The sequence below is a fragment of the Schistocerca piceifrons genome, chromosome X (genome assembly GCF_021461385.2).
Source record: "Schistocerca piceifrons isolate TAMUIC-IGC-003096 chromosome X, iqSchPice1.1, whole genome shotgun sequence".
Classification (NCBI taxonomy): Eukaryota; Metazoa; Arthropoda; class Insecta; order Orthoptera; family Acrididae; genus Schistocerca; species Schistocerca piceifrons.
The window spans coordinates 800168511-800180709 of record NC_060149.1 but is presented as its reverse complement, the minus strand read 5'-3'; the positions used below and the strand labels follow the sequence as shown (position 1 = coordinate 800180709).

The 12199-nt window shown below is 41.7% G+C and overlaps 1 pseudogene; it reads right to left on the bottom strand.

Moving 5' to 3' along the window:
• Positions 1-772: 772 nt before the first annotated feature.
• On the bottom strand, positions 773-890 carry LOC124723507 (annotated as a pseudogene).
• Between the last annotated feature and the right edge of the window lie 11309 nt (positions 891-12199).

The window sequence follows — 12199 nt, the reverse complement described above, 5'->3', positions numbered from 1 at the left end:
AGTCCTATTCCGATGGGGAAGACGTAGTCTTCTGTGGAGACGTCCTTGAGGTCGGTATTCGGCGTGAATTGACGTTCGGTGCTGGTTCTAGCCTTTAAATAGTATTGGCCAGCCAATCAGATGTTAGTGTAGTAATACTTCCTGCAGGCCATCTCGAACTCCCTCTGCAGGAAGTAGTACGCAGAATGTCTGTATCCAAAACAGCCGATGTTTACCATTGCTTACGCCTTAGGCATTGACAACCTCGGCCCTGTTTGTTGTTAGGTGTGTTGCCGGCTCGCAGGGGCTACCTTGGCGACGGCGTAACACCATCAGTTCCAACAGCCGAATGATGGCGTTGCTAGCGACGCTTGATACAGAGGGTAAACGTACTCTACGGACTGAGAGGGCACCACCTCAGCACGCGCCATATTTGTGATATCATGACGTAATTCAGCCAATGAGATATCGTCCTTTGGGCATAAAAGTGGGAACCTAGCCAGTTTCACGACAATAACACACAGCTTCCTGAGAGACTTCCAAATTAATAATAATAATGTAGACCAGATGTGGCTTAATAAACTCTCCTCCCGAACAAGCCATGAAAGATCAAAGGTACCGACCGGCCGCCGTGTCATCCTCAGACCACAGGCGTCACTGGATGCAGATATGGAGGGGCATGTGGTTAGCACACCGCTCTCCCGGCCGTATGTCAGTTTCCGAGACCGGAGCTACTACTTCTCAATCAAGTAGCCCCTCAGTTTGCCTCACAAGGGTCTGAGTGCACCCCGCTTGCCAACAGCGCTCGGCAGACCGGATGGTCATCCACCCAAGTGCTAGCCCAGCCCGACAGCGCTTAACTTCGGTGATCTGACGGGAACCGGTGTTACCACAGCGGCAAGGCCGTTGGCAGATGTGGCTTGAATTCAAAGAAACAGTATTGGCAGCAATTGAGAGATTTATACCAAATAAATTAACAAACGACGGAGCTGATCCTCCTTGGTACTCAAAACGGGTTAGAACACTGTTGCAGAAACAACGAAACAAACATACCATACTTAAACAGACACAAAATACCCAAGATTGGCGATCTTTTACAGAAGTTCGAAATTAAGCGCGGACTTCAATGCAAGATGTTTATAACATTTCCACAACGAAACTTTGTCTCGAAACCTGGTAGAAAATCCAGAGAGATTCTGGTCGTATGTAAACCATGTTAGCGGCAAGAAACAATCAACGCCTTCTCTGCGGGATAGCAATGGAGATACTATCGAAGACACTGCTTCCAAAGCAGAGTTACAAAACACAGCCTTTCTTAATGCCTTCACAATAGAAGACGAAGTAAATATTCCAGAATTCGAATCGAAAATAGCTGCCGACATGAGTAACGTAGAAGTAAACATCCTCACAGTAGTGAATCAACTTAAATCACTTAATAAAAGAATGTCTTTTGGTCCAGACTGTATACCAATTAGGTTCCTTTCGGAGTATGCTGATACATTAGTCCCTTACTTAACAATCATATACAACCGGTCGCTCGACGAAAGATCTGTATCCAAAGTCTGGAAAGTTGCACAGGTAACAACAATATTCAAAAGTGGTAGTCGGAGTAATCCACTTAATTACAGGTCCATATCATTAACGTCGATACGCAGCAGGATTTTGGAACATATTTTGTGCTCGAACAACATGAATTACTTCGAAGAAAACTGCCTATTGAATCACAGTCAAAATGGGTTTAGAAAAAATCGTTCTTGTGAAACATAACTAGCTCTTTATTCACATGAAGTGTTGAGTGCTATTGACAAGGGATTTCATATCGATTCTGTATTTCTGGATTTCCGGAAGGCTGTTGACACTGTACCACAATGCGGTTTGTAGTGAAATTGTGTGCTTATGGAATATCGTCTCAGTGATGTGACTGGATTTGTGATTTCCTGTCAGAGAGGTCACAGTTCGTAGCAATTGACGGAAAGTCATCGAGTAAAACAGAACTGATTTCTGGCGTTCCCCAAGGTAGTGTTATAGGCCCTTCGCTGTTCCTTATCTATATAAACGATTTGGGAGACAATCTGAGCAGCTGTCTTAGGTTGTTTGCAGATGAAGCTGTGGTATATAGTCTAATAAAGTCATCAAAAGATGAAAAGAAATTGCAAAACGATTTAGATGAGATATTTGAATCGTGCGAAAATTGGCAGTTGAACCTAAATAACAAAAAGTGTGAGGTCATCCACTTAAGTGCGAAAAGAATTCGTTAAAGTTCGGTTACACGATAAATCAGTCTTATCTAAAGGCCGTAAATTCACCTAAATACCTAGGTATTACAATTATGAACAACTTAAATTGGAAGGAACACCCAGAGAATTTTGTGGGGAAGGCTAACCAAAGACTGCGTTTTATTGGCAGGACACTTAGAAAATGCATCAGATCTACTAATGAGACTGCATACACTACGCTTGTCCGTCCTCTTTTAGCATACTGCTGCGCGGTGCCGGATCCTTACCAGATAGGACTGACGGAGTACATCGAAAAAGTTCCAAGAAGGGCAGCACGTTTTGTATTATCGCGAAATATAGGAGAGAGTGTCACAAAATGATACAGGATTTGGGCTGGACATCATTAAATGAAAGACGTTTTTCGTTGTGACGGAATCTTCTCACGGAATTCCAATAACCAACTTTCTCCTCCGAATGCGAAAATATTTTCTTGACACCGACATATATAGGGAGAAACGATCACCACAAATAAAATAAGGGAAATCGGAGCTCGTACGGAAATATATAGGTGTTTGTTCTTTCCGCGCGCTGTACGAGGTTGGAATAATAGAGAATTGTGAAGGTGGTACGATGAACCCTCTGCCAGGCACTTAAATTGCATTTGCAGAGTAGTCATGTAGGTGCAGATGAAGATCAGACTAAGTGCAATTTTGTCCACTATCACTTCTAGATAACTTAATTTTCGGTGACAAACCATTACTTCGAATAGCGCAGTATCTGATGTATGCGAGAACTCTGAAATTCTGGAAATCTTCAGCCTAATGAATGTATTTCAGTTTCAAAAAACAGAATTAGTAAAAAAATAATATAAAAATTGTGGAATAGCAAGAGCGACATTAAATGGATCACAGAAATTAAGGAAGATATCAAAGAACTCCAAATTACAGTAGATGACCTAAAAAACAAGACAGAGAATACCAGAATACTGCAAGACCTTCAAACCGGACTACAAATGAAAATCAATAAAAGGAGTACAGGAAGAGTGGTCTCAGATGAAGAAAGAAAGAGAATATCTGAAAGAATGAAGAAATATTGGGCAGACAGAAGAGCAAAACACCTTTCATGTAAGAATAGACGCTAATAATTATATTACCTAAATATCATATTAAGTTATTGTTGAGCCAAATTGTATCCCTCTGTAACAACTTGTGTACAACTTTGTATTTTTGACTAGAGTGGTCCAATGAAGGCCATAAAATAAATAGTAATAATTTCAGTTGTCGTTTGCTGTCGGTTGACGACTGCGCTACCTGCTTCGCCTCCTCCTCCTTACGTGAGATTAGCAGCGCAGTTCTTAACGGGTGGAAGGAGGCCACACTGGAGCTGTTTGATGTACTTGTTTTAAACACGTAGTGTCATTGTGAGGATGTCGTGGATGATAATCGTTATTGCCGTCGATTACCTGCCACCATTTTCTTTTAGTTTTTATACGGATCTTCGGGAAGTCAGGTAAAACTAAAACTAACGTTTAATTTCATTTCCATTCCTCGAAATTACGTTTGTCCTGTAGGCTGTAGTATGTACAGACAGTAAAATTAGTAAATTATCTACGGTAAGACTGCGGTTTCGTTGAAGAAAACATTCGCCGTAACTGAGTTATGGAAAACATGGAAAACTTAAATCCGGATGGCTGAATGAAGCCTTCATATCCACTCTTCTCTGGAAACTATTCTGTTCCTTAGCCATTATGTCATCTCACTCGATAGAATTAGTAGGTAACAGACTTAAATACGACACCTGTTTTTTAATATTCATTTTAAGAGAAGACAATACTACTTTTTGTTAAATCTAAGAACTGAAATTGTCTCCCACACAATGTTGCAGCAAATTGAGAAGATCATAAGAATAAGAATAAAACTTGCGATGTGCATAACAGTAATCTCTAAACGTAAATCTTTTGCGTTTTGAACTAATGAATTTAAATTATTGATGGAAAAACTGGGGTTTTGTGGGACAGCGTGGAATTACTAGAAGCAAGACTTAAAGGAATTAGTGGCATTAGCTGGGGAAAGCTGAAAATTTGAGCCAGGCAGGGATTCGAACCCAGGTCTCCTGTTTACTAGGCAAATGAGCTGACCATTTCCCCATTCGGAAATGGCTGTCATTGCACATGCACAGCCTAGCCTAGTGTTGTGGATGAGACGGAACTATGGGCCTCGTGGAAAAAGGGTGACCCAGCTGAGTCACGCAATTTGACTCTTAGTCTGTTCACAAGAGGTGGCCATTAATTGCACACGTTGATCACGTAGGCTGACGTGAGGATCAATGAACTATACTTGACGGGATGTATCTGGAACATCTTAGGTGAAAATGGTTCAAATGGCTCTGAGCACTATGGGACTTAACATCTGTGGTCATCAGTCCCCTAGAACTTAGAACTACTTAACCTAACTAACCTAAGGACATCACACACATCCATGCCCGAGGCAGGATTTGAACCTGCGACCGTAGCAGTCGCGCGGTTCCCGACTGAGCGCCTAGAACCGCGAGACCACCGCGGCCGGCATCTTAGGTGATTAGAAGTTAGTAGACAGGAATACAATTAAAACAATTCCAAAAATCATCGTCAGTCATTAAGTCATGAGAGGAATCTCGTTGGCACTATGAAAAATTTGAAACTAGACCTAACCGATGGAAATGGCATATTGTTTATATTAAAGCATATATTCCGAGAACATTTACACATCTGATTATTCAAGAACTGCCTAACAATTGACAGTAGTATTCCTACAGAAATGAGAAATTGTAGAAAATTTTAGTTTATACACAATCGTAAAAATGTACTGTATGTAGCTTAAAAAAACGAACAATAGCAAATACGTGCCAGTAATTCATCTGTATATTGCAAACAATAACATTTATCCATATCAACCGTGGGTATTTCCTAGATTGTTCGTAAGTACCAAAGTCATATCATGCCTTTATCATGACATTTCGTCGTAGCACAGCTGGTAACACTTCTTCCTCGTTCTACATATTTCCCAAGCGTGCAAGGTGTCCCACTTAACTATGCCACATCATATATTTTCGAATCAAAACAAAACTTGAAAAATTCGATTGGCCAGGGATGCAGCTATGTCAGGGACTCACAAAATGAGCAGGAATGCACAATCCATAAATGTAAACAAACACCACTTTCAGCACAAAACATGTCTGACTTTTTTCTACGGAAATGAAAACTAGAGGTACAATTAACTACTACAGACTTGTTTTCACCGTCCTAAACCTCATACCTTCTGAAATACGTAGATTTTAAAGGATGACAACGGCGCCACAGTTTCTGCCGTATTGTTTAGAGCAAGGGTTGCGTACAGCAGGCGTCAGAGCTGTACGGGCAACCAGCATTAAGGCATTACGGCAGAAACTGTGGAACCGTTTCCATTATTTAAAGTCTAAGTATTCTAACAGGTATAAAGTTTAGAACAGTGAATCCAAGTCTGCAATCAGTAACTGTACCTCTAGTTTTCACTTGAATACATGTGCCATCTAAAAAAAAAAGTGTTGAAAGTCATATTTGAGTACTTGTTGGCAGTGTTCATTCCTGCCCATTGTGTGAGCCCGACATAGGTGTGTCTCTGGCCAATTTCATTTTTCACATTTTGTTTCATTTCGGACATGTATGAGGTGACAAAGTTAGGTGGGACTCCTGTAAAGTTGGCTACATATGTGTGACTTATGCTCTATCCTTGCAACTAAGTCTTTAAAGTCCCCGACGCACCGTGGAATTAAATTTATGCTACTGAAAACATCGCTTTGAAGACACATCGAATGCCTGAATTGCGTAGTGTCACAATTTGGCAGAGACTTATATTATAGCTCTATCTATGTACCATTAACGTTCAAACGCGTAGGTATATTCACCTACCGCACGGTAGAGCATTACTTCATTCTGATTTTGCACCATAAGTGAAAACTGAAAGGGAAATTTGTGAGAGTCCTTGTTAGGAATTGATCTGAATATGGTTAACGTAAAATGCTTTTGTGCCATACAGAGAAGCATTTTTTCTTTACCTTCTTTAAAAAAAGAGGGGATTCATCGAAAAGGTATCTGGACTAGCTGCTGATCAATGCCGTATTAGTCGTAAAAGGGAAGGGGTATGTTCATTATGTTCTCGAACTTCTACACAGATAAATTAATGGGGTGAAACTTTGCCTCCTGGAACTTCGTGGTATAAAGAGAGATGAAATATTGCTCGTTTAACTCGTCCTTGTTCCCGAAACCAAGGCGACCTGACTCATAAGGTATCTAAAGACTGATTTGCGGTAGTACTCCCAACTATTTGCTGGTGGGATTGTCTGTTTGCTCGAGACAGGTAAGACAGACAGCTTATGAGTCAAGAAGTAACCATGTTACCAAACAATGTTTTTAATATTGACATTCTATTAGCTGTTAGTTTCCATAAGCAGAAGCTGTTTGTAAGTTGAAGACGGGTTTAATTTTGTTTCAGAGGGAATCTGCGTGTGCGATGCGTATGAAATACTTCTTCACGCTAATGACATTCGTATAGAATTGGATTTAGCAGTTTATAGCGCTCATATTGTTCTTACGGAACTAGGCAGTAAACTCACCCGGTCAACGATCTGATTTTCAATTTCCTTAGTTTCAAAACACGATTCGAGATCAATACTGGTGTTGGCCGATCAACCTATATAACGAACACTTGTAACTCATATCATTCTTGATCAGATTTAACGTTCCACCTCTATTGACCCTATGCCTTTTTCCCTTCATTTTGTTTTGAAACGCGGTTCTCAGTGTATAGCACAAATGGTTCTCTCATTTTCCTTTCATGATTTTACAATTCAATTTTATTTCATCACTGTGGCCGAATGGAATTCCTGACGCCACAGTCATTAGTTAATTTAAGGCCATAAGTTGTATGTGTCGTCAGTCTATGAATGGTATAAACTTCGTCCTGTGTGTTATCGTATTTTAAGTATGGGAGTGTAGGCTTTTCTGAGACAGAAATTGGGAACTAGTCCTGCATTTGTTAAAAGAGAGTGGAAAACCGCACAATAACCACATTCAGGTTGGCTGATGCTCAAGGCCAATGGTCGGCAGTTCGCCGCGCGGAGTAGATCCAGGTCTGGCTAGCCTTCTTACATGGAGCTCTGCGTCCCATTGTACGAGCAGGTCAGTGTATGAACAATAAGGTTAAGGGAAAAATTATGAATTATCCATATAAAAGAAAGTGATATATCAGTTTCCTAGGAGCGACTGCCGAAGAGTGAATATGAAATGCTGTCTAACGCCTACTGCAAATGATGGACGTAAAAGGTAATCCAGTCAGCTTATAAAAATAGGTGCATGGATGTATGTATGTCTGTTGCACATCTCATCCTAAACCACTTGGACGATTTTAACCAAACTTGGTATGCGTATCGCTGGGAAGAATCGCTGTAAGGGTAAGAACCACCGTCCTATCACAGGCGCGAGTGTGGGGGCGAAAAAGCATTGTAGCCCAAGGCGCACGAATATCCATATTTTATTCATCCAGTATTTGAAAATGAGAGCACTTAATGATATGCAACTGACTTTATACATAATTTTAAACCTTTACGAAACTTTTTCTCGCTGACAATCCCCAAAAATTTGTGAAATGGAAGAAGTTTATCGCTTACTGCATTTCCGCTAGTCGTGCAGTGAAACAGCCGCGTGAATCATTACGTTTTAATTTATTACTGCGTAACTACTAACTGTATTCGCAACACACACAGCAGACAATAACCTCGTATGACGCTGATGTACCTACAAAAATATATTACTTTATGTCACATAATTCGTGGCCGAGAGGTTCTAGGCGCTACAGTCTGGAACCGCGCGACCGCTACGGTCGCAGGTTCGAATTCTGCCTCGGGCATGGATGTGTGTGATGTCCTTAGGTTAGTTAGGTTTGAGTAGTTCTAAGTCCTAGGGGACTGATGACCTCAGAAGTTAAGTCCCATAGTGCTCAGAACCATTTGAACCATTTTGTCACATAGTTCAGGAGATATGACGTAATAAACACTCGGATACGTGAAAATATGCGCATCATGCATGACATTTTAATTTATTACTTCTTCACTATAAACTCTATTCGCAAGACATTTCACACGCAGTAGCCACGTGAAATCTATTTCACACATGCGTACATGGGCAAAGCCACACGTAAAAACGTCATTAATGCTAAATCTCTGGAACGATTTCAACCAAATTTGGTACAATTATTAATCGCGATCTGCATCGCGGTGTAGGTTGCTCACCAGGTATCGAGAGGGTGCGTTTCTGGATGATGTATCGAATATATTGCTTCCCCCTACTTATACCTCCCGAGGAGATCACGAATGTAAAATTAGAGATATTAGAGCGCGCACGGAGGCTTTCAGACAGTCGTTCTTCCCGCGAACCATACGCGTCTGGAACAGGAAAGGGAGGTAATGACAGTGGCACGTGAAGTGCCCTCCGCCACACACCGTTGGGTGGCTTGCGGAGTATAAATGTAGATGTAGATGTAGATGTACAAATGGAAAATTATATAACTGTACGACACATAGCTCAGGAGATACAACGTCATAAATATTGAGCTGTGTGAAAATAAAACTGTAGGATGAAATTCGCTAGAGATATGAGTGTAACATGTATACAAAGAAGTCTGAAATATTTTAAATTTATGTGAAATCTATTTGACACGTGCGTACATGGGCAAAGCCACACGTAAAAACGTCATTAATGCTAAACCTCTGGAACGATTCCAACCAAATTTGGTACAATTATTAATCGCGATCTGGAAACAAATACTGTGGGACTAAGAACCACCAACGTGCTATTGGGCTGGGGGTGATGACGTGGAAAGAGAATGGGGGAGCGCTACGATCGCAGATTCGAATCCTGCCTCGGGCATGGATGTGTGTGATGTCCTTAGGTTGGTTAGGTTTAAGTAGTTCTAAGTCTACAGGACTGATGACCTCAGATGTTAAGTCCCATAGTGCTCAGAGCCATTTTTTTTAATGGGGGAGAAGGAGATGGACAGGCACGGAGGGGGAAGGAGGATATGAACTAATAGAAGACTGGAGTAAATACCTGTATGCGCAACGTCGGGTACTCAGTTAGTTAGTTGATATAGGCTTTTCTAGAAAGGTATGTCCAGGAACGTTAAGTTTCCGAGCTGTAAGAGAAAGAAAATCAGCTTTCGTTTCCAATTCTCGCATTAATACTGATGTATCTTACGTATGGCACGCTAAGGGCCTACATGACACAATCACCTGCTAAAATGAGTACGTATGGGAAGTGGTGAACGACGTTCTTTACCGCGTATGCCACAGATTTTAGCCTTAATTGTAACCGTAATTTCCTACAGAAAACTCACCCCTACTATCAGACCATTTTATTAACATGAAAATTACAACGAAATAAACTTAACTGGATAAGCAATTTGCCAAAACTGAATCTGAAAGTACCAGGCGATCAAAAAGTCAGTACAAATTTGAAGAGTGAATAAAAATTGGTTCAAATGGCTCTGAGCACTATGGGACTTAACAGCTGTGGTCATCAGTCCCCTAGAACTTAGAACTACTTAAACCTAACTAACCTAAGGACATCACACACATCCATGCCCGAGGCAGGATTCGAATCTGCGACCGTAACAGTCGCGCGGTTCCAGACTGCGCGCCTAGAACCGCGAGACCACCGCGGCCGGCGGAGGAGTGAATAAATCACGGAATAATGAAGATAGAGAGGTACGAATTGACACACATGCTTGGAATGACATTGGGTTTTATTAGAACCAAAAAAATACAAAAGTTAAAAAAATTTCCGAGAGATGGCGCTACATCTGATCAGAATAGCAATAATTAGCATAACAAAGTAAGATAAACCAAAGATGATGTTCTTTACAGGAAATGCTAAATATGTCCACCATCATTCCTCAACAATAGCTGTAGTCGAGGAATAATGTTGTGAACAGCACTGTAAAGCATGTCTGGAGTTATAGTGAGGCATTGGCATCGGATGTTGTCTTTCACCATCCCTAGAGATGTCGGTCGATCACGATACACTTGCGACTTCAGGTAACCCCAAAGCCAATTACCGTACGGACTGACGTCTGGGGACCTGGGAGGCCAAGCATGACGAAAATGGCGTCCGAGCACACGATCATCACCAAACGACGCGCGCAAGAAGTCTTCCACGCGTCTAGCATTTTTTTTTTGTTCTAATAAAACCCCATGTCATTCCAAGCATGTGTGTCAATTTTTACCTCTCTATCTACATTATTCCGTGGTTTATTAAGTTTTCAAATTTATACTGACTTTTTGATCACCCGGTACATATGATGCAGGACAATTCTACGCAAAAGTAGCAACAGAAACGGGTGTTGATGTCAAAAAGCGGTTTTTGGTGTTTTAACCACAGTTAGAAGGCCCTTGTTCTTTCCTTATACTTTGATATTTCAACACTAGACGCTAGACGGCCCCTGCGGCAGAAGGGTGCTCGATTTTTATTCCGTGTAATTGGAATATCGGACAAAGCCACTCGCGCCATTAGGCTGTCGCAGCACGCGCCATGTCGGTGCTAGGCGGTTTTTCACCTTCCGTTAATGGTCTGTCAGACAAGATGGAAAGCGCACAAAGGGTCAAAGCAATCCGTCGCGGAGTCGGCTGGCTGTAAAACGGTAATAGAGCGGCCACTGCTGTCAATAACACTTGCCGCGCCTGCCCCTGCGGATACGGCCGTCCGCTCTTTGAAGCAGTAATTTCCGGCAAACGTCAACCGACGACTCTGACCTCAAGCTGAAATTTCCTGACAGGATTCGGTAGATGTGTCGATGCTAAATGATCGCAAGATAAGAACCGCACAGGACGTAGGAGATTAGACGTGTGACGTGCCTCTCACCTCGTCCTATTTTCTGAGAGTATTTGCCGCGTCGTCTACGCAGTTTAGCGCCTGGTTCACATCCACATCTTCAAATACAGACGCTGCACGAAGCAAAATAAGGTTAAATCCTTAATGAATCCTAAAACAATAAAAAAGTTTATACGTGTGTATAATTAATGAATAAGTAACATAAATATACGAGGATTGGAACTTTAATAGTGATGACTGTTTATCTACAGCAGATACGTGTTTTCGCAGGTTCGAATTCTGCCTCGGGCATGGATGTGTGTGATGTCCTTAGGTTAATTAGGTTTAAGTAGTTCTAAGTTCTAGGGGACTGATGACCTCAGAAATTAAGTCCCATAGTGCTCAGAGCCATTTGAACCATCTGATACGTGTTTCAAATGGTTCAAATGGCTCTGAGCACTATGGGACTCAACTGCTGTGGTCATAAGTCCCCTAGAACTTAGAACTACTTAAACCTAACTGACCTAAGGAGATCACACACATCCATGCCCGAGGCAGGATGCGAACCTGCGACCGTAGCGGTCGTGCGGTTTCAGACTGAAGCGCCTTTAACCGCGCGGCCACTCCGGCCGGCCGATACGTGTTTCGAAGTTTTACTGACCTTCAAAGTAGTCACCAGCATTGTGTATAACCTTCACTTCTCCACTTCACTATTACGTCGGAAACAGTGGAATTAGGCATGTTTAGGAGTGTGGAAATCTCGCATACAAGCGTATGACACACGTGATAGCCAATCACCTGCTCTCGCAAGATGTGTAATGACTACTGAGGTCGCTGATATGGAGTACCTGGCAGTAGTTGGCAGCACTATACACCTAATATGAAAGACGTATGTTTTTGTGGGTGTCCGGATACTTTTGATCACATAGTGTATTACGTTCCAAAGAAGGACAAACAAGTTATTAAGCAGGTAGTCATAATGTTTTGGCTCATCAGTGTATCTCAGTGACAAAAATGACTTGGATAGGGAGATTGTATAACGTAAATTCCATTCAGCCGAATATTACTTCTTTTTGCTTGTGACTTGCTGTAAATTTCCTGACTTATTTGCATCCATTTACTACGA